The following is an 18583-nucleotide window of genomic DNA, read 5'->3' on the forward strand; positions in this document are numbered from 1 at the left end:
GGACAGAATCAGAAAGAGGTTAAAGAGCCTTATCATCCAGTCATGAAATGATTATATATAATTTGCAAGGCCCTCCTGCAAGCAGCCATGTGACCAAGCTGTGTTTTGGGTAGGTCACTGTGCTTTGCCATGGGCACATCAGTGCCTGGATGTTTGTCCATGAAATCTGAAAGGGAGAAAGCAAAAGGGAGTTGATGGTCTTGGGGCTGTGTTAATTCACAGAGCTGAAGTTGTGGTATGGAAATCTAATGTTGGAATCCGTATTTGTGAAGTCATCAGACAGATATTTTAAGGCTGGGAAAGGATTTCCTGAGGTCATTACCATTCTTTTCATGTGGCATAAGAGCACTGTCCAACAGTAATGCAGTAATCCCTCACTTGGGGAACCCTTTAAGGCACAGACTCCGAAACAACAGACTGGACTTGATTTCTGTGAAAGCCATTTCTCATGTTCTTCTCACAGAGCAAGTGCTTTTAAGGGTATTGCCATTCTGAGGAGACCACTCTGGCTCCCCACTTAGCTGAATTGCTCTTTAAACTATTAATTTGGTCAGTGGAGTAATTTAATAATTTTCCATATGCAGACAACAGAAGCTGAAAATCAGTTTGATGTGCTGGAACTCCTAATCGTGCCTTTGAAGGGGTACTCTAATAATGTGTGTGCCTAAACCACTACAGACCTACATTCCTTCTGCATTTTGAAGGAGTATTCCTGAGCTGATACCTCATATATTTTATTTTTTTTTTATTTTACCCCCTTTAATTTCCTCACGTTAAATTTCCAAACCTAATTAATACAATTTCTTTCCTGTAGGTTCACTCCATGATGGCTCAATTAGAGTAGCAGTAGAACTGTGGTTCAATATTCAGGCCAGCTTCATAATTGAAAACACATTTTCTTCTCAAAAGCTGCAGCTGGTTTGGTTCTGCTCATGCAGAAAAGGATATAACCTTGCATAACATAGGAAATGAACGGTTGAGAGAGAAGCCAAATTCAATTTCAGTCAGATATTTTGAGGATAAGTCCATGATCTATGGAAGCAAGGGAATGAAAAGTGTGTGTATGTGGAAAGCAGCGTGTTCAGCACTCTATTAATCACGGCCAGCCTGGGTGCTGTTGTGTGCCTTGCGTTAGCACTGATGCTCGTACAGAGGCTGGAGAGCAGCCAAGCACTCCAGAAGTTAACCTCTTAAAGACCCTGAGCTGCTTTCTGTTGAATAAATGTAATTTTGTGGTCAGAAATAAATGCTTGTGATGTAGCAGGAGCTTTGAAAACAACAGCGTGGCAAAGCTATTACAAATTGCTCTGTGCTGGGGAAGTCAACAGCATACATCAAAATCCAGCGCTGTGTTTGGGCCCAGAGCTTTCCCTGCTTTTCAGTGGAAGTCCCATTAAAACACTGCATTTACCAAAATGGAGTAAAGTGAATATTTTTGGCAGTTAATTTTCTGTTAATGTCCACTCCACATCTCACTTCTCTTCCCCAAAGCTGTTGGAGAGGGGAGAGGTCACGGCCTCCTCTTGGGGTAAAGGCAGCTCCACAGCCATTCATTGCTTTGTTTACAGAAGTGTGTAAATGATTATTTATTTATTTTTGGCTGGCTTGATTGCAGTTTAAACAACATCTTTCCTGGGGAAGGTGATTTAAATACACTCCAGCATCTCGAAGGCAGATGTGCTCTCCCTGCCGAGCACGTGGGGCGGCTGCTGCAGGGTCAAAAGCATCCCTGGGAGGAGACACTGAGCTCCAGGTGATGGACAGAACTTAGAGACTCTCAAATACAGTCAGAACCTCTCCTGTATGACCCTGGGCCATTTCTCAGCTGTGGGGATAACGGGCAAAGTCCCAAACATTACATACCCCAGCAGAAGCAAGCGACAGGCACCGAGCACCTTCCTGACGCTCTGACAGGTTCCTCTCCGTCCCATCCCGTGTGCAGGCAAGTTGTACCGAGACAGCAGGTACTGCCAGGGCAACTTTGGGGAGGCTGAGCCCAAATCCTCTGATCTTTATATAATTGACAAAGTGCTGAGTGCCCGTTGGCAGCTGGTGGGCTGTCTGCACGGAGCCCCGCTATGCCGCTGCCACGCGTTCCGGGGAAACGGCAACGGTGCCGGGAAACTATTTCTGCAGGATTCCGACAGGCAACCCCGGTTCAGTTCGCAGGGTCAGGAGCATCTTCTCATCCTCGTGGAAAAAAAGAGAGCTTGAAGGGTGCTGGAAGGAATGGGGATAGGAGGGCTGGGCTGGGTGAGGTGTTCTGCCGAGCGTCGTTGAGAATCCAGTCCCTGCTTCTCCAAGTACAGAATTATCTCTGTATTTATTACAGAATTACTCTGAGGCTCTACACAAATCGGTGTCTGGTCTTGCTTTGTCATAAAAGAGAAGCAAGAGGGTGAGCTCAGTATAAAATACCAGCAAAAGGTTGCATTTTGGTATTTATGTGCAGGTGGGTTTTGCACAAAGGCTGTTAATGTGCTCCTTCGTGCACGGATTCCTCTGACCTAATTTTTTAAAATATCTAAATGAAAGTTTGGATTGTCCATAAGAGAGAGAAGCGATTGTAGGTTCCAGGTCACTGCTCAGAGGCAGGAGGAGAAGTAAGTGGGCAGGTCAGAGCACCCACTCACCTTATGTGAAGCTCCTGGGAAGCTGGAGGTGATGTGGGATAGCCCAGGCTGCTCTGCCCTCGTAGGAATTCTGTTTTCTCCCCTTCCTCCCTGCCCCACTTTGCTTCACCAAACGTGGCTGGACTGGCAGATGTTCTCTATCCTTGTGCTCTTGCAGAACCTCGAGGATCAGAACTGACATCTCTCCCCATTTAGTGACAGAGCAAATGATTTGCTGATCTCTTCACTAGAAAGATGTTCTTTCAGTTTTGGGGGAAGGATGTGTCCCCTGTTTGGAAGTCATCTCTTTGTTTTAGCTTTGTAGCATCAAGAGAATTCAGCCTGTGCTGACTGAGGAGAGAGGATGGGATGCAAAGTGTAGAACTACAAGGGTAAATAATTATCCATGTGCATGAGGTGCCCCAGCAAACTTGGGCCACCCCAAATCTGGTTTCACACAGGGTTTTTACAGCCCTTTAAGTTCAAGTACCACATGATTTGACTAAAAACAAGCACCCACGTTATTGATTACTAATTGGAGTAAAACTTTGCAAATCAACCCTATTTCTGCAGTGTTCCTGCTGCTTGTCTGTGGATCCAGGTGTCCCTGGAGTTACTGAGCTGTGGCACCAGAAAACACTGTGAGGGTTTAAATAACGTGTCAGATGGGCTGAGATGTGTCAGAGGGGCTGGGATGCTGGCATTAGCTTGGTGTTCAGGCATATTCTTTGTCCTTCACAGACAGCTCTAAGCTTCCATGAAGCCAAGTCCTTATTTCCAGAGCCAGGCTGTCCTTCAGTTTGTTTTACTTCAGCATAAAAAATACCAAAGTCTCCAGTAAAATTCTAACACGTCATTGCACTGGAGTGTATTATATTAACTAATGTAGATATTAACAAAGTCAATCCACTTTCATAGTATAAAGACTGATCAATAGAATAGTGAGGGAGGGGAATTCTGTAACATTTGGCACTCTGACCCTGCTTTTGCCATCTGTATTTGTCACTCTGCTTTCGTGCTGTACCCAATCCCTGCGGGTGCAGGACCAACGCCGGCGGGTGTCCTTGCCCTGGCCCGGGGTGTCCACCTCCTCCCTCCTGCTGAGCCCAGCAAATGCACAGGATGAGTCAGTTCAGTGTGCTGGCATGATGGAAAATAAATTCCTCTCCCTCTTTGCTTAGTTTTTCATCGAGTCACTGAGCTGAATCATGCAACAGCAGCGCCGGGGCTGGAGCTGATGCAAGAGAAGCGGCAGCCGGTGGCCTGAGGCAGGAGGAGGGATCTGGGCTGCTCTGCTCCCCATGGATGGCTTGGGAGCTGGGTGAGAGCAGGAGCTGAGAAACCTGAAATGCAGAGAGAGGGGTGAGGAGGGAAGCACATGGGTTACCCAGGGCTCCAGGAGAGGTCCAGTAGGGAAAGCAGACCCCTGTGGCTGTGATCCCAGGGCAGGGTGGCACCGGCACACGCGATTTCGAGCTGGCAGTATCTGGAGGCACATGTTGGGCTGGGCTGTTTAACTGGGCAGGGAGATCAAAGATTGGCAAAGCAATGAGAAGCTGTCCTGGGAGAGCGAGGGAGCGGAGCTTTCCTCGGGGGATGGCAGCGTTGTTTGTCTGGGAAAGTCAGGATTTATCTGGGCATGAAAGGAAGGGAAGGTTTTAAGGGTTCAAGGTTGCAGCTGTTTCGCACTGGAGGGAGGCAGAATTGAAAAGTTGAGGGATTTGAGTCCTTCTTAAAGCTCTCTTCTTGACTTGAGGTTAAACCAACAAGGTGGTGAGGCGGGGATGCTCTTCCCAGGCTTTTCCCTGGTATCATACCTGTGTCCCAGCCCAAGCAGCTTTGTGAAGCAGATTGGTATTGGATCCACTGTGAAGTCCTTAATTCCGTTCAAGAATTTATAGCCCAGCTAAAATCCACACCATATGCTTTAAGCAGCTGCACAGAAATAATTTTCTTTTTAATTTTGCTTCCAAACTCTTTCTGATTGCAACAAAGCTAAAATACAGTATTTTTTTTTTACTTTTTCTTTTGTCAGCGGCAAAATAAATTAACTGGGTTGGTGAACTGTATATTTTTATTAATTTGAAAAATTATAATGTCATATTTTTATTAATTTATTTGATAGATGGATATTAAGAAATTGAAATCAAACCAACTGGCTGCTTCCTAATGCACACACACAGAGGGTTGTAGAGCTGTTTTGCTGCATCACCTGAGCAGCTGATGGACAGTTTTATATGAAAGAGCAGCCAAGCTCTGATGTAAAGGCTTCAAAGCAAGACTGGTGCCATTGCATAGCATTAATAATCTTACTATAACTACCATTTGATTCCAAGGCAACCATTCAAGAATATAGCTTAAAAGAATGGTGCATTAATGAGCTGTTATTGTGCTTTTCCTTTGGTTTAATATGTTTCTTCCAATTCTTAATGGCTTTTCGGTAACTTGAAGTAATTGAAGACAAATGGAAAAGCTTCGTGGTGCAAAACAATACAAGAGAAGATGTGTAGGGGAAGGGGGATGGGTGTCTCCTTAAGGCATCTATTTATTAAAAATCAGAACAGAAAAATAGGTTCTCTTTTAAGTCATTTATTTTTGTGTGCAGGACAGTGAAAGACAGATCTTTAATGTTAAGGTGGTTAATGAGAGTGAGGATTACAACTGAAGAACAATGAGGATAAGTAGAAGAGTTGAGGCTACAAAGTTCCTATTTAGCATAGTTGTGTTTGTGGATCTGCAGTTAAAGGAACTGTGAGTAAATCACTGATGCTGGAGAGACACAGCATTGGGATCCCCTCACAAAGGAGTTGTCTTGGGAATTTGAGTTCAGCATCCCAAACATTCAGCTTTGTTGAGTGATCCGAGTGGATCCAAGAGGAGCAACACATGTGCCACTCTGATGGTCTGAAATGTGTTAATGTGCTGATATCTGTAAGTTCAGAGAATTTAAGTGTCAGTGCAGGATGTGCTGGCATCTGGCAGCCCAGCTTCCTGGCAAAGAGCTTCATCATCCTGTTTCTTCTTTAAATTCAGGAATGCAGCTGTGCAGCCTTTGGTCTGACTGCAGAGGCGGTACCACGTACAGCCCAGAGCATCCCACCTCTGCAGACCTGCACACAGCAGATTTGGGGGGCAGTAGACACCAGGCTTGCATTAATGCTGAAATTTCTTAGTGCATAAAGAGCGACAGATTCCAAACTAAAGCCACAGACTTGGCTTTTACCTGTTTGAACCTGACTGGACGCGGCTGAAACAGGAAGAGGCAGCGTTCAGATAAAACCGCGTTCAGCACCTTCCCTGACACAGGTGCCAGATTTATGGTGCCTGTGTAAATGTGGAGATGAATCCATGATGACATTCTGATTTTAGCCAGGTGTAGCTGATATTAGACTTGGGGCCAAGTGATCCTGAGCTAGGCTGTGGGGCAACAAGCAGCAAAGTGTGGGAGCAGATCACAGAGGTTTTCACAGCAGGGAGGTGATTCTGGAGGGGAAGGATGTCACTCAGGCCTCCAGGGTGACCTCGAGACCCCAGGCAATGACTCGTGAGAGCACTTGACCTGGAAAAACAAGGTGGATAAAGGGAGGAGGGCTCTCAGACCACGGCTCCCTCCGTGTAGCTGCGGGGATGTTTTAAAGCTGAGTGAGATGAGGAGGGAGGATTCCTGGTGTCTCAGCTCCGTTATCGCACTGCAGCGCCAGTGGTATTATCAAGACAAATAGTATGCCAAAACTTAAAAGTGAACATATGTTTATGGGGGTGGTGGGGAATACAGAGGTCACTGTTGTTTCTTTCTGCTCGGAGAAGACATAATGGGGCCTGGTTTAGATAAATTAAGATTTGGAGCTGAGCTCGTGTCAAGACAACGCGAGTGTAATTATAAGTTGACTTCTTTCAGGGTCCCTGAAGTTTTTAGAGTCAAATAAAAATGTTCAGCAAGAGTTTTATAATGTAGTTCAACTGTTTAATGTGAGCTGATTGCAGCTCAGCCTTGTTGGCTCCTGAACCAATTTTACTTAGATTTGAAAAATTTTCAGTGAACTTCCAAATGCTTCCATGTCATTTCAGTGCTCTGTTTCCTCTCTTTTTGGACTTCATTTATATTTTACTATTTTTTATGCATTTTTCATCCCATATTTCCTTATTTCCTTACACACCTGGGTGCTGGCATGCTTAATTATTTTTTCATTCCAGTTAAAGTTGTCAGGGTGCTTTTTCTAAATTTTATTTTAAGGTATAAAATAGAGGCAATGCTCATTTTCAGTAGAACTTTAAACCAGGCACGTTGATTTATTTTTTTTAACAACTAAAACATAAAACCATATTTCTGCCTGGTGGGATTGTTTGGAATTCTGGTTCTGAATTTAGAGGGGGGGAAAAGGTGTAAAATACCTGTGATTTACAAACTGCTTCCTTTGGAAAGTCTCTGATCTCCTTGGAAGATGTTGTTTCAATTCTGGTTTATATTTCCATCACTCTATAACTGGTGAGGACTGAATAAACCATACCTCTTATAATACTTAGGGAGAATATAAGTACAAATGCTCTTTATTAAAATGTGGAAAAACTGTAATAGGCAAACAAATCCATCCTGTTATTTCTCAGAAATGGAAGCATTTTAAACGCTTTGGCTTTCATAAAAGGGGCAAATGAATTTTTCAAAAATACAGTACAGAATCAGTGCTGTAATGCTAATTGTATTTAATAATAGTAATTTAAATTTGGCTGCTCTCCGCTGAGCAGCAGCGAGAGAAAACTGTATGTGGGAACGTTAAAAGTCCACAAGTGGAACATATGGTGTTCCTTGGCCTTCAGAGTCTGTCTCCACGTACCCAGGAAACAGCTCAACTGCAGAAGCCTCTCTGGTGGTGCCCCTTCCTTCGTGCCCGTCCCCGAGCGGTGCCTGACGCTCCCCAGCATCGATTTCCACGTCCCGGGGCCTCCCTGCCTTTGGCACTTTGGTCCACGGTCTCCTCTCAAACAGGCTTTGTGTGAAAATGTTCCGACCGAATTACTGACGTTCTCATTCCCTAATGAGCATCAGTCCATCTGTGATTGCTTGAATTCAAATTAATAAATGGGTTATTCACGACCATCAATCCCTTGCTCTCCGGCACGTCGCGTGCCCTGGGAGATTCCAGTGCCTTTCCATAGCCTTTCTTGGTAAATTCTGACAGATAAGCATGGCCAGCACCTCTTGAGAATTTATATCTGCTCTCCACATCCTCCCCCATTCTGACCTCTGATGCTCGTTTATCACCTTTCAGATACCTTTCTTTTTTTTTCTAATTGCTAGCTGCAAATAGGTCAGGTTTCAGTTATGCTACACCTCCACCAACCTCCATAAATGAATCCAGATTTTGGAGGGATGTCAGTGAAATAGGAACTTGGTGAATTTCTCTAAACACAGCCTTGTATTGTGTTACCTGAACTTGTCTCCTTCCAACCCCTCGCCGTATCTCCCAAGATTTCCCTGCCGCTGCCAAACGCTGTGCGGGTGCTGCCCGTGTCCTTTCTTCCCTCCTCGACTCCTCCCCTCCAAGCCTTTTCTTGGGTGTGCATTGTGCTCCTGGGTGATTTTTACAATTGTCCTTGTTGTTTGGTTTTCTGCCCTTAATCCTGCCCGTGATGATCTCTACAAGTCACTTAGAGCCGTGAGGCTGATCTGTACCCGTCACGTGCTGTCCCGCGCTCCGCTGCACTTGGCCGCGGAATTTAATCATCCACATTGCAGGATTCCCCCCTCCCCTCCCTTCCCAAATCCTTCCCTGCTCTTCACAGAGTCATTTTAGTACAAAATAAACAGAAGTGGCACCAAAGCTGACCCCCCAGCACCCTCCTGCTTATCTCTCCTCCTTCCTGCGCCGCTTCCGCTCCCTGGCATCCTCCGCTTCCCGTGCCGGAGCGTTGGCAAAGCCCGGCCACACCACAGGTTGGTCACATGCTTTCTAACGCTGCAAATCTCCCTCCTGTACAATAAAATATCAGATACTTGCCTGAAGTACAGATACAGTAAAGTCTGGCCATTGTTCCTGCCTTATCTGCCGAATCAATAATGCAGAGAAAGAATTCAAGGACGTTTTTCAGGCAGGACCTTCCTTTTTTAGGCCCTGGTGACGTCCACACCTTTAAATGGTTCCATAATGTCAACTGCTCTTTAAATACACAGAAGAATTGATATCAGGCCTTTGTATCCGTAGTTCTTCAGATCCTTCCTTGCCTATTATTAAAATATGGGAATGCTAATCTCCATGCTTTTGGTTTCCTGATTTGGGTAAGCTGCTGCTGAGCTATGTCAGGCTTTCCTGTTTCCCTTTCTGTCTCTCTGCTTTGGAGTATTAATTCAATAGATCTGGTCTCGAGTCAGTTTGGTTGCTTATTGTCAATATTTAGTAATAGTAAATCCTCTGTTTTCTAGTACAATAGGAAAATATGCGTTTACCAAAAAGAGTTGCTGTGGAAGAAGTATTTTATTCTCAGAGCCATTAAGCTGCCTTGTAAAATGGAGTTTTAGATGAAAATAATAAATTCTTAGATGAGTATTGTGTGTGTTACAGAACACAAAGAGAAGCTGGTCAGAGGAGCCTGGTATTAGGTGCAGACAGTACAGACTCCATGGGTCTGTGCCTGAGCTGGGTCACAAAACTTTTTTTGCATGTAGAAGATTCACAGTTATTTAGTGTTAAGTACCCCAGGGTGCCCATCAAGTTCATCTTTCCATGCTCTCACAGGCTCAGTGGAAATAATAGAAAAATATGTTTCCCACAAAAAAGGCAGAGTGGGACATGAGAAGTGGCCGCGGCTCCATTTTCTGTGTTAGATCTCACTAAGTGGTAAAGGAAAAGAGCTGGTGAGGGGAGAGCCTGGCAAATACCAGGCTTTTTATAAAGATTTAAAGTCAAGAATCACAACAGGCAGGAGTGTTCATAAAAATTTTGATTAAAAAAATGATGCTTGTTATTGTGCTGAGAAATGGACTTTGAATTATATTCAGTACAGATATGGCAGGAATAATCTTATAAGGCTGCTTCTGTTGGAGCTGTACACAGGAGACTTGGGTTCCCTTTTTGTGTATCAAGGAGTTTTACATGAAATCTATTAATTTATATTTATAGCTCTGAGTGTAAGAGTTGTATTGGAACAAGTCTTAAAGCCTCTTTTCTCATCGCCCCCTTAGATTGACGCATTGGGCAAACGAAGCAAAGAAGCAGAGGCAGCCTTCTTGAATGTTTATAAGAGATTAATTGACGTTCCAGGTAAGCAAATTATTTCCTTATTCTGAAAGACTGATGGCTCACATTTGTGTGAATGGTAGTGGGCACTTTTTCTACCTTTGATAAGGTAAATATGAGCAACGGTTTTATTCTGGAACTGGATGCTCCAATATTGTTTCTGATGGAGAGAACTGTGACCAAGGCACATTGCATGACTTCACGTTACATTTAATGCTTGTATAAATCAATTTATATTATTGCAATATTGCATGATCCTCAGTAATTTGTTTATGAGAGGGTTCAGACATTTTTAACGCAAAAGATGCATCTTGAAGCTCCACCAAGAAACAGCAATATCTGTCTTTTTAAAAGACAATATTATGCCTTCTAAAAAACCAAAGGAAAAGCCTTTCTGCTTTTGGGAGTAAATCACTACCAAATTTCAGTTCTGTGCAGAGTAAGTGTGATCGTGAATTTTGTTTGAAGGCATTTATTGTACATGTTTTCAACTTTCCTTTGTTTGGCATCCCAAGTTTCTTTGTTTGGCGTTTGGTTTCAATTAATTTCTTTTTACATTTTAGGAGTTGATTTTTCTGTTTTCCCCAGTGGTTAGTAAATACTGTCTGAACAGATTTTTCTTTTCCAGCTGTACCCACAGCTGAGAGGGAGTGAGGAGTCCAAGTCTCCTCTGCCACATCTTGGCCTGACTGAGCTGTTGGCACATGACAGTGTGTGTCATTTTATACTTCTATAAAACAGTGACATTATATATAGTATTGAAAATACCTCAAGAGAGGTTTTGAGGTGTAGTTAATACTTTTAAGGGCTTACAAGGGTTTTTAAGGCCTCATTGCAAAGTGCACCTTGGTCTTTACTGGCTTTACCTTATAAGGAGCACATTTCATGCACGCTTCGAGTAAAAATTAATTTTTTAATGTTTTGGTTTATAGATTAACTGGTTAAAAGGTCAGTGTTTTCAGATGCTCAGTCTGAGCTAAAATATGTATTTTTTTTTATGCTTTCACATTCATAGTTGAGCAGTGCTCAGTGGCCAGTCCCTTTGTAGAGATGCAGCGACTCACCATGTCCTTCCTAGCCTACAGCTGCCTTGGAAATGTTTTTTAGGTTAATCAGCCATGGTCTGTGAGCTTTCCTGTACTTACTTCCTGCTCAGAGTCTCAGTAGTGTTCCACTGAACGCTGAGCAGTTCCCTTTGCCCACCTGCTCATGCCTTGGGAGGAGATGGATAACTCGGAGAGGGTCTGAATGTCACGTACAGGCTGTGGGCAGTTTGCCTGGCACAAGCAGCGTGGGCATGGGATGGAAACCCCTCCATGAGAACATCCACAACATTCCTGCAGTCTGTGAGTCCAGCATTCAGTGCTGGGGAGAGACATTGCAGCTCTTCCATCTCTGTACTAAGGCAGGGGGCTGCTTCCTGCTGTAATTTGGGAGCTGAGTAGGTTGGATTTTGAATGGTCTGTGTCTTTTCATGACTGAGCAGTCGTGTCAAACAAGGGCTGTGTGGGATCCTTCGTGTGCTCTTGTGCAGGGGCTCCTTTGTGAAGCCTGGCACTGACACAGGTGCTGGGATTTGAACAGCAGGTCAGACCAAAGCCTTACGGAGAAGGAGGGATGTATATCCCACCCGTGCTGTGGGATCTAAATGGTGAGGGACTTTGTCAGTACTTCTTCATAAGAGAAAGGATTTTCTCTTTTCCTTCGTTGGCAGGAGCAAAATTCACAGCCCTGCTTCCACACCCCACAGCCACATTCCCTTCACATGCCCTGTGTTACGTGTCCCAGAAATATTTCTTTGATATTCTCAATGCACAGAAAAATTGCAGCCTGGCTGAGCTGTGAGGGCAGTGGAGTCTGTGGGATGAGAAACATCTCCAGGTTTTTAGTCCCATGCTCTATTTACAGGGCCTGAGAGTGCAAATTCCAGGTTCTCAGGAGAAGGCCAGCCAGTCTCCCGTAGCTGCGTGCAGGCGTAACAAATACTCACTGTTTACAACACGTCCTGCAAGGAGAAGGAAAGCAGCCCTGAGGAATGTGTGGCACTGCTCTTTGTCAGTGTGAGGCACATGCACTTCAGCCCTTGCCCCACTGTGTTGCTCTTTTTTCTTCCCTTCTCATCCCAGGTAGTCTGGTACATTGGGCAGTATCCATGGAGGGCTGGGTAGGTATCCCTGGAGGCTTGGGTAGTATCCATGGAGTGCTTTCCTTCATAAACAACCCCCAGTGTTCATTTATCACACGTGTTGTTTTGCCTCTGTGTGGCTTTACATATCTTTTGACCTGTTCATTTGGTATTTCAAATATTTAGGTATACTTTTAGCTCCCCAGTCCTGCTCTGTTTTCTTTTCAGTGTGAGAAGGGAGCTGTGATGTTTGGAGAAAGCTATGCCTGGAATGCTGCAGAGTGGTTATTTAGCATTAAGCATCGCTGTTACATGACAAGGGTGCAATTTTATCAGACTTTCAATATCCTTTATAGGACCATATAATAATTGCAGCTGAAGTCTAATTCCCAGCAGCCAATTTTATGGTTCTTGAGGAAAGCGTGTATTTCTCTCCTCAGTAATAATGTGCACACTTTATATAATTAAAAAGGGCTTCTATTTTAATTTTACTATAAAATGATCTGTATTGAAACTCCAGCCACGGTACTTTATGGATTCAGCTAAGTTTAATGATTTTTTTTTCCTGACTTGACCAGAGTTTTCACTCAGGCTCACCAGTAAGGAATTTGTGGGAAGGGTGGTATTTTACTTGTAAATTTTCCTATGTACATCAGGGGTTTTCTCTTTAAAGGATAAACCAGACTTTTTATATATCTTTCTCCAGCTTTATGATGCTGTTAAAATAGCATTATCATTGCTTTGTGCTGCAAAAATTTATCCTTCCTAAAAGAAAGTACATGTCAAGGAAAACATTTTGGTTTATGTACGTTTATACAGCTGTAATTCGCACTCAGATCGTTCTGTCTTGCTTGAGACTGAACATTTTTAATTAATGGAATTAATTTTCTCATTTAATTGCCTTATTTTCAGTATGCAGTAGAGAGCTAGGGAAAAGCAAATGCTGCCACATGAATTGCACTAATCAACAAGGTTGTCAAAACTTACCTTTAAAAATAATGTGAATATATTTATTTTGAAGTAAAGGGAGGTTGGATCTGTATTTTGAGGAAGCTTTCTTCCATCTGTTCGAGATTCCTTTGTCTCTATTTTTATAAAATAAGTGCATTATGTTAGCAGCCTTGGCTTTTAGGGTCTTAATCTTGCAAACACTTAAAAGTGAAATTGGAGCCTTGTTTGTTTGGAGGAGCGATGTTGCCTTGCAGAGACAGCACATTCATGACTAAAGCTTAAAGGAAAAATATTAAGCGTGAAAAATACTAGATATTTTTATTTTAAGAAGGAATGATGTTTGCTGCTTAATTTTTTTTAAAACAAAACTTCACTCTAATTTTCAAGTAAAAGTTAAAACGTGGAGACCCGAGTGAAGGCCAGGTCTGGACAAATTGGTTAAATAGAGTTTCTCTTTCTGCTGTTTGTATCCCTGTGCACAATTACAGTGGATTTGCTCAGCTCTCAGCATTTCTCCCGTTCAGCAGAGCTCTTGGGCAGGCAGAGAAGAAATAATTCTGCCTTTAAACAAACTCTGCTCCCTGGAAGTGGCACAATTAAACCAAATTTAGTTCAGCCCATAGTCTAGGAAAAACCATTTCGTTTTTTGAGCATATATATGTTTGAGACTGAGGGTAAGTTAATTGCTCTCAGTTTGGAGCCTTTTAGGGCTGAGCCATAAATGGGGTTTTTTTTGGCTTAACGGGAATTTTCTCATCAAGAAACAAAACGACTCTTGGGGTGTAAAAGGGGATGTGCTTGTGGTTTTATTGGAGACTCTTCACAGGTCTCTGTTGTGATCAGATTTGGTGCTCTATAATGTGTGTGGTGGGTTTTAGCTCAGAGGACCCTCTATCTAAGGAAAGCATAACATAAGAGAGGATAAAAATAAGATTTTTTTTTTTAATGTTCCCTGTCCAAACAATTAAAAGCCATAACAGTGAAAGGTGGCTGAAAGGGAAATTTTATCTTTCCCTTACTCCTTGCACACCCTGCCATGGGTGCTGTGTCTTACTAAAAGGTTTGAAAGAGGAACAGGCTCATTCCAAAGGAGTTTTCCCCACACCCATCACTTCACACAGTGTTTTTGTTTAGGTGCAGTCCCAGTTCAGCCTTGCACATTCCAACTGCTCTGCATAGGGTGTTCTTTTTTCCAAGGAGTGATTTCGCTGAGGAAACACAAAGTTCTTTCCAAATAAGTGATCAGCAAAGCACAAAGTAAGTGTGGGGGATTTACTTCTAAAGGCAAAAATGAAAATTTGTTTCTCACCCCTAAAAAGCCTCATTCCCTCACCCCTGTCCTGTGCTGGCAGCAGTGGGATTTGCACTGTTTTCTGCTATTGTGCTGTTGCCTTTCTCCAGACTTGCATTGCTGTTTGGGCTCCAAGAAAATTCTGTTTAAAGTGTATTTGATCAATGTTCTGAGGTTAAAGGTGATACAAGAGAAAACCAGGTTTGATTTTGGGTTTGTTTTTTTTTTTTTTTCCCCTCAGAAAAATGATCTGCTGCTTATGTTGGAGGGGATAAATGAGTATGAAGTTGTTGTGTTTACAGATGTTCTGTGGCATGGTTGGATTTTTTGGTAAAGTGTAATGTTGAGCAGAAAGGTTAATGGCAGTCCTGATAGCAGAAAGTCAGTATAATACAGATTTTTACACACCCAGATGACCTGTGATGTGCTTAAATTTCAACATAAGCACCCCCAGTCTTGTGCCAATAGAGAGAGATGGTTCAATGTAAATTTAGGGAAGACAAAAAGAGGGGAGGAGGAAGAGATGTTTAAGCACGTCCTAAAGAAGAATAATGAAAATATAGTTTGAAAAAGTTAATACCCAGAGCACTCTTGTCTGGGATAATGGTTGGCAAAACTGTCTAAAGAGCAGGATCAACTTATAGTAAACCCTAAGTTTGTGGTATGTTGAGACTGATTAGCACAGACCATTTTTGAGAAATGTTTGATATCATTACAGTGTGAAGAATTTTAAGCAGTTCCTCATTTGTTAATAATATGTGACAAAATGGTCACCCCTTTCCCAATAAAATATATTTGGATAAAATAGAAGACAGACCCGTAAAATGAACAGGTTTATGGTTTTGCTGCCCTTGACTTTACAAGGGAAATGAATATTCATAATGTGCCTGTTCTCAACCTCAGAGGGAAAAGAAAACAATATTACAGTGAGTAGTCTCAGGGGGAAGGGAAGCAAAAGGAACTCGCTCACGGACACAGAAGTGGTGCAGACACCCCTCATCAGAGCAGTCGGGTGTCTTTCTAAACACACTTGAAAATCTGATAAAATTAAGCAGAAAATTGAGCACAGTTAATACATGAAAGAGTGAAAAGCGATAAATCCCCGTGGCTGCAGGCAATGATTTAGCTGGTGAGTGGATCCCATCTGAAGCCAAAATCCTTGATGCTTCACCAGCATGTTTAGAACAGGTTAAAAATCGAGAGTTGCATAAACAGAGGAAAAATGCCCCAGTTCTGGCAGTGAAGCCTGTACAGTAGAAAATTAGGGACTGTCGACATCAGTGATTTTCTCCAAACTGTTCTGCAAACCTTTCACAAAGAAGTGCCTGGGGTGGGGTGAGAGGGACAGTTTAAAGCCCCGGCTGCAGACGGGAGATTCTGAGCAGAGTTCTGGTAGGGGCAGCAGCTGCTGCTGTTTTATTTTCCAGCAGGGTCTGGATGCTGCTCCAGCCTTTGGGCAGTCCAGTGCTGAGGAATGTACAAGTAGCAAATAATCACTTCAGCTCCTTCCCCTTGGGGTTTGAATTCAGAGCCTCAGCATAACATACAATTTGGGATCTGTGCTGGATGAGTGCACGCTGGTAGGGCATTGCTGTTAACATTACAGAGTTATTTTCAGATGGAGCACAAAGTCCTGGCCAATTCTCCTCTTTAGAATTCATTCACTTTATCCCTATGTTTTGAAACCGATGTCAAAATAACTGAAAATAGTTCTGTTACCTGAGTACGTGGCTTGAAGTTGGGCTTGTCTGATCACATACTTTTTTTTCTTTAGTTTTTCTCGTTGAATTAATAATTGGATAAATTCCTTTGTAAAAGCTGGAATAAATATTCAAAGGAAGAAATATCCCTAAAGCATACACTTTAAAAAATTTATTGTGTGGTTGTCAAGCCCTATTTTACTTGGTAGGCTGGAGGCACGGAAGGAAGAGGGGAGGTGCAGATAAGGGGAAGGATGGAGTGAACAGAAGCAGGAAGAATGTGAGGTATAAGAAAGAAGATATCCCAGGAAATATCCCTGCGGGCATGGGTTGTGTTCACCTGGAGGTTGTCACCACAGCCCTTGGGAAGCTGTTGCTGCAGGGAGTGACTTAGAGCAGCCCTAAACCCAGTGACTGGAGCAGTGCTGTGTGTTCAGAGCAAAGGCAGAGTGTGCTGGTGGTGGGGAATATTGGACTTTCCCTTTCTCGGTTGCAGGAATGTGAACTGGAATTAGAATAAACCCCAGCTTTGGGAGGGTTTAGTGCTAAGTCTGTTCAGAAGCTTTTAGGAGAAAGAAGGGATGATTGTGGCAGAAACGCTTTCAAACATAGTGGAAGGCCCTTTTTCTTTTATAAACTCCAAGTAGGAGAAATGAAACTTAGAATAGAAGCGGTTTTCTGTAACTGTCCTTCGCACTGAGCTCACTGTGCAAGCAGAAATTCCAATGTCTTTGGCCATTATTAGAACATTAACAATCAAATTGGAGCCTTTTCAGTTGCAGTGGCTTCTCTAGTAATTCATTAGGTCCATTTTCAGCTGACATAGTGCCATCAAATATTGTACTACCTATTATACCCCACATTTAATATTAAAAACTTTTCTGAGGATTTACTTTGGTTATTTCCTTTGAAAATACAGGGAATGGCAGTGCAGTTCAAGAAGGAGTCGATCCTTTACTCTGTCTTATGTGATTTCTTGGGTACTAGGGTCGAGGTGCATCTCAGTCTGGGGCAGGGCAGAGCATCTCTCAGCTGTAGCAATTCTCGGGTTGGGAGATAAATAAAGGATGTTTTTAAATAATAGCCCACAGGATCTAAGAACCACGGGATCTATATGGTTGGGGTAAAATTGGTCCCGTGTCGTTTCATTTAACCCTGGAAGATGATTAATGGGGAGGAAAGGCGCCGGTCTGCTGCCACTCCCCCCTCCCCGTGCAGGGGGGTCCCATCAGTCTGGCTTGGCCGCTTCCAGAGGTCGGCACAATTTGGGATTGAGCTTTTTTTTTGCTGGTAAGGAAAATGAGAGTCCCTCACCCTCTTGTGGGCACTTTGAATTCCCTGGTACGGCCCTCGCAGAACGCTCCGACAGCTGCAGGGTGAGGGAAATGGTGTTAAAAATTGGAAAAAATAAATAAAAGGAAGAGAAAAATCTCAGTCCTGTGGGATGGGGGGGAGTAAGAAAATATGTATAATTCTTGATTGAAGGAAGAACCTTTTCATGGTTTTTATGAAGTGAGGAGTTGGAGAGATGATGAGCTTTGTTTCAAACGGAATTACGGCTATAACTCTTCTGTCCCTGGGCTACCAGAGTCATAGGGGAACAGGAGCAAAGCTATCATTTATTCCATGAAATCTTTGTCTCAGTCTCTCTAGGCTATTTCAATTTACCACTGAAATTTCTGGGGAATAATTAATGAATTAATTAAGTATGCTGTGAGGTGTTTGAATATTCAAAAGCTACAATGTAATTATTATTTTTTCTAAAACACATTTTCAGGTTATTTTCAGACATGCAGCCTCCCACAAAAGCACTTACTGCATCAGAAGCTCCTGGAGCTTCTCGGTGTCTGTAATCCAGGGACTGTTCCCCGACAGGAACATTCCCTGCAAAGAGCAGTGTTGCATTCAGGAAGGGAAAAACTTCTTTTACTTCGTGACCCAAGTATTGTGACAGCAGAGCTGAACTCTCGGCTCTTTTAAGAAGTTAAATCACGTTAATAAAGTTGCGTTAAGGAGGATTATTATTTTTTCCTCTCCCGTATCATTTCGTGTGGGCGTTTCTTGTGAGCGATCACCGAGAGCTTTGCTTACAGTGCGGTTTGGGCAACAGAAACACAGTCGCGTTGAAAGAGACCCGTTGCCTTCCATGAATTATTTTTAGATCCCAACCTTAGGAAACACATTTCCAGCGATATAAATTATTAATTGCCCCTGTAGTTCTGGCAGTGTTTCATAACTTGCTTTCTTATCGTTTCCAGTGTTACAGGCCTGTAATGAAGAGGGAGGAGAAGGGGGGGTTAGGAAAAGGCAAGTCCTTTGTTTTGGAGGAGGCTCTTCGGGAGCTCCATGTTACGATACCAAAGGAATACAATCAGACTAAAAGAGGGCAGGTTTAGATTAGATATGAGGAAGTAATTCTTCCCTGTGAGGGTGGGGAGGCCCTGGCACAGGTTGCCCAGAGAAGCTGGGGCTGCCCCATCCCTGGAAGTGTTCAGGGCCAGCTTGGACGGGGCTTTGAGCAATCTGGGCTAGTGGAAGGTGTCCCTGCCCATGGCAGGGGGTGGAACAAGATGAGCTTTAAGGACCCTTTCTATTTTCCTGCCTGAACCATTATATGAATTCTATGAATGTATTTTGGGAACAAGCAGAGAGCGAACCCCGGGCAGGGCAGA

General features: G+C 43.2%; 1 protein-coding gene across 1 annotated transcript in view; it reads left to right on the forward strand.

Annotated features, from left to right (window-relative positions):
* CUX1 (cut like homeobox 1) overlaps positions 1-18583 on the forward strand; it is a 189516-nt gene that overhangs the window by 59761 nt on the left and 111172 nt on the right. Inside the window, exon 3 of the mRNA XM_029961379.1 lies at positions 9790-9868. The gene's annotated coding sequence lies outside the window, so the exon portion shown is untranslated. The remainder of the gene's footprint in view (positions 1-9789; positions 9869-18583) is intronic.

Source organism: Manacus vitellinus, unplaced genomic scaffold (assembly GCF_001715985.3).
Source record: "Manacus vitellinus isolate BGI_N305 unplaced genomic scaffold, ASM171598v3 scaffold_32_pilon, whole genome shotgun sequence".
Classification (NCBI taxonomy): Eukaryota; Metazoa; Chordata; class Aves; order Passeriformes; family Pipridae; genus Manacus; species Manacus vitellinus.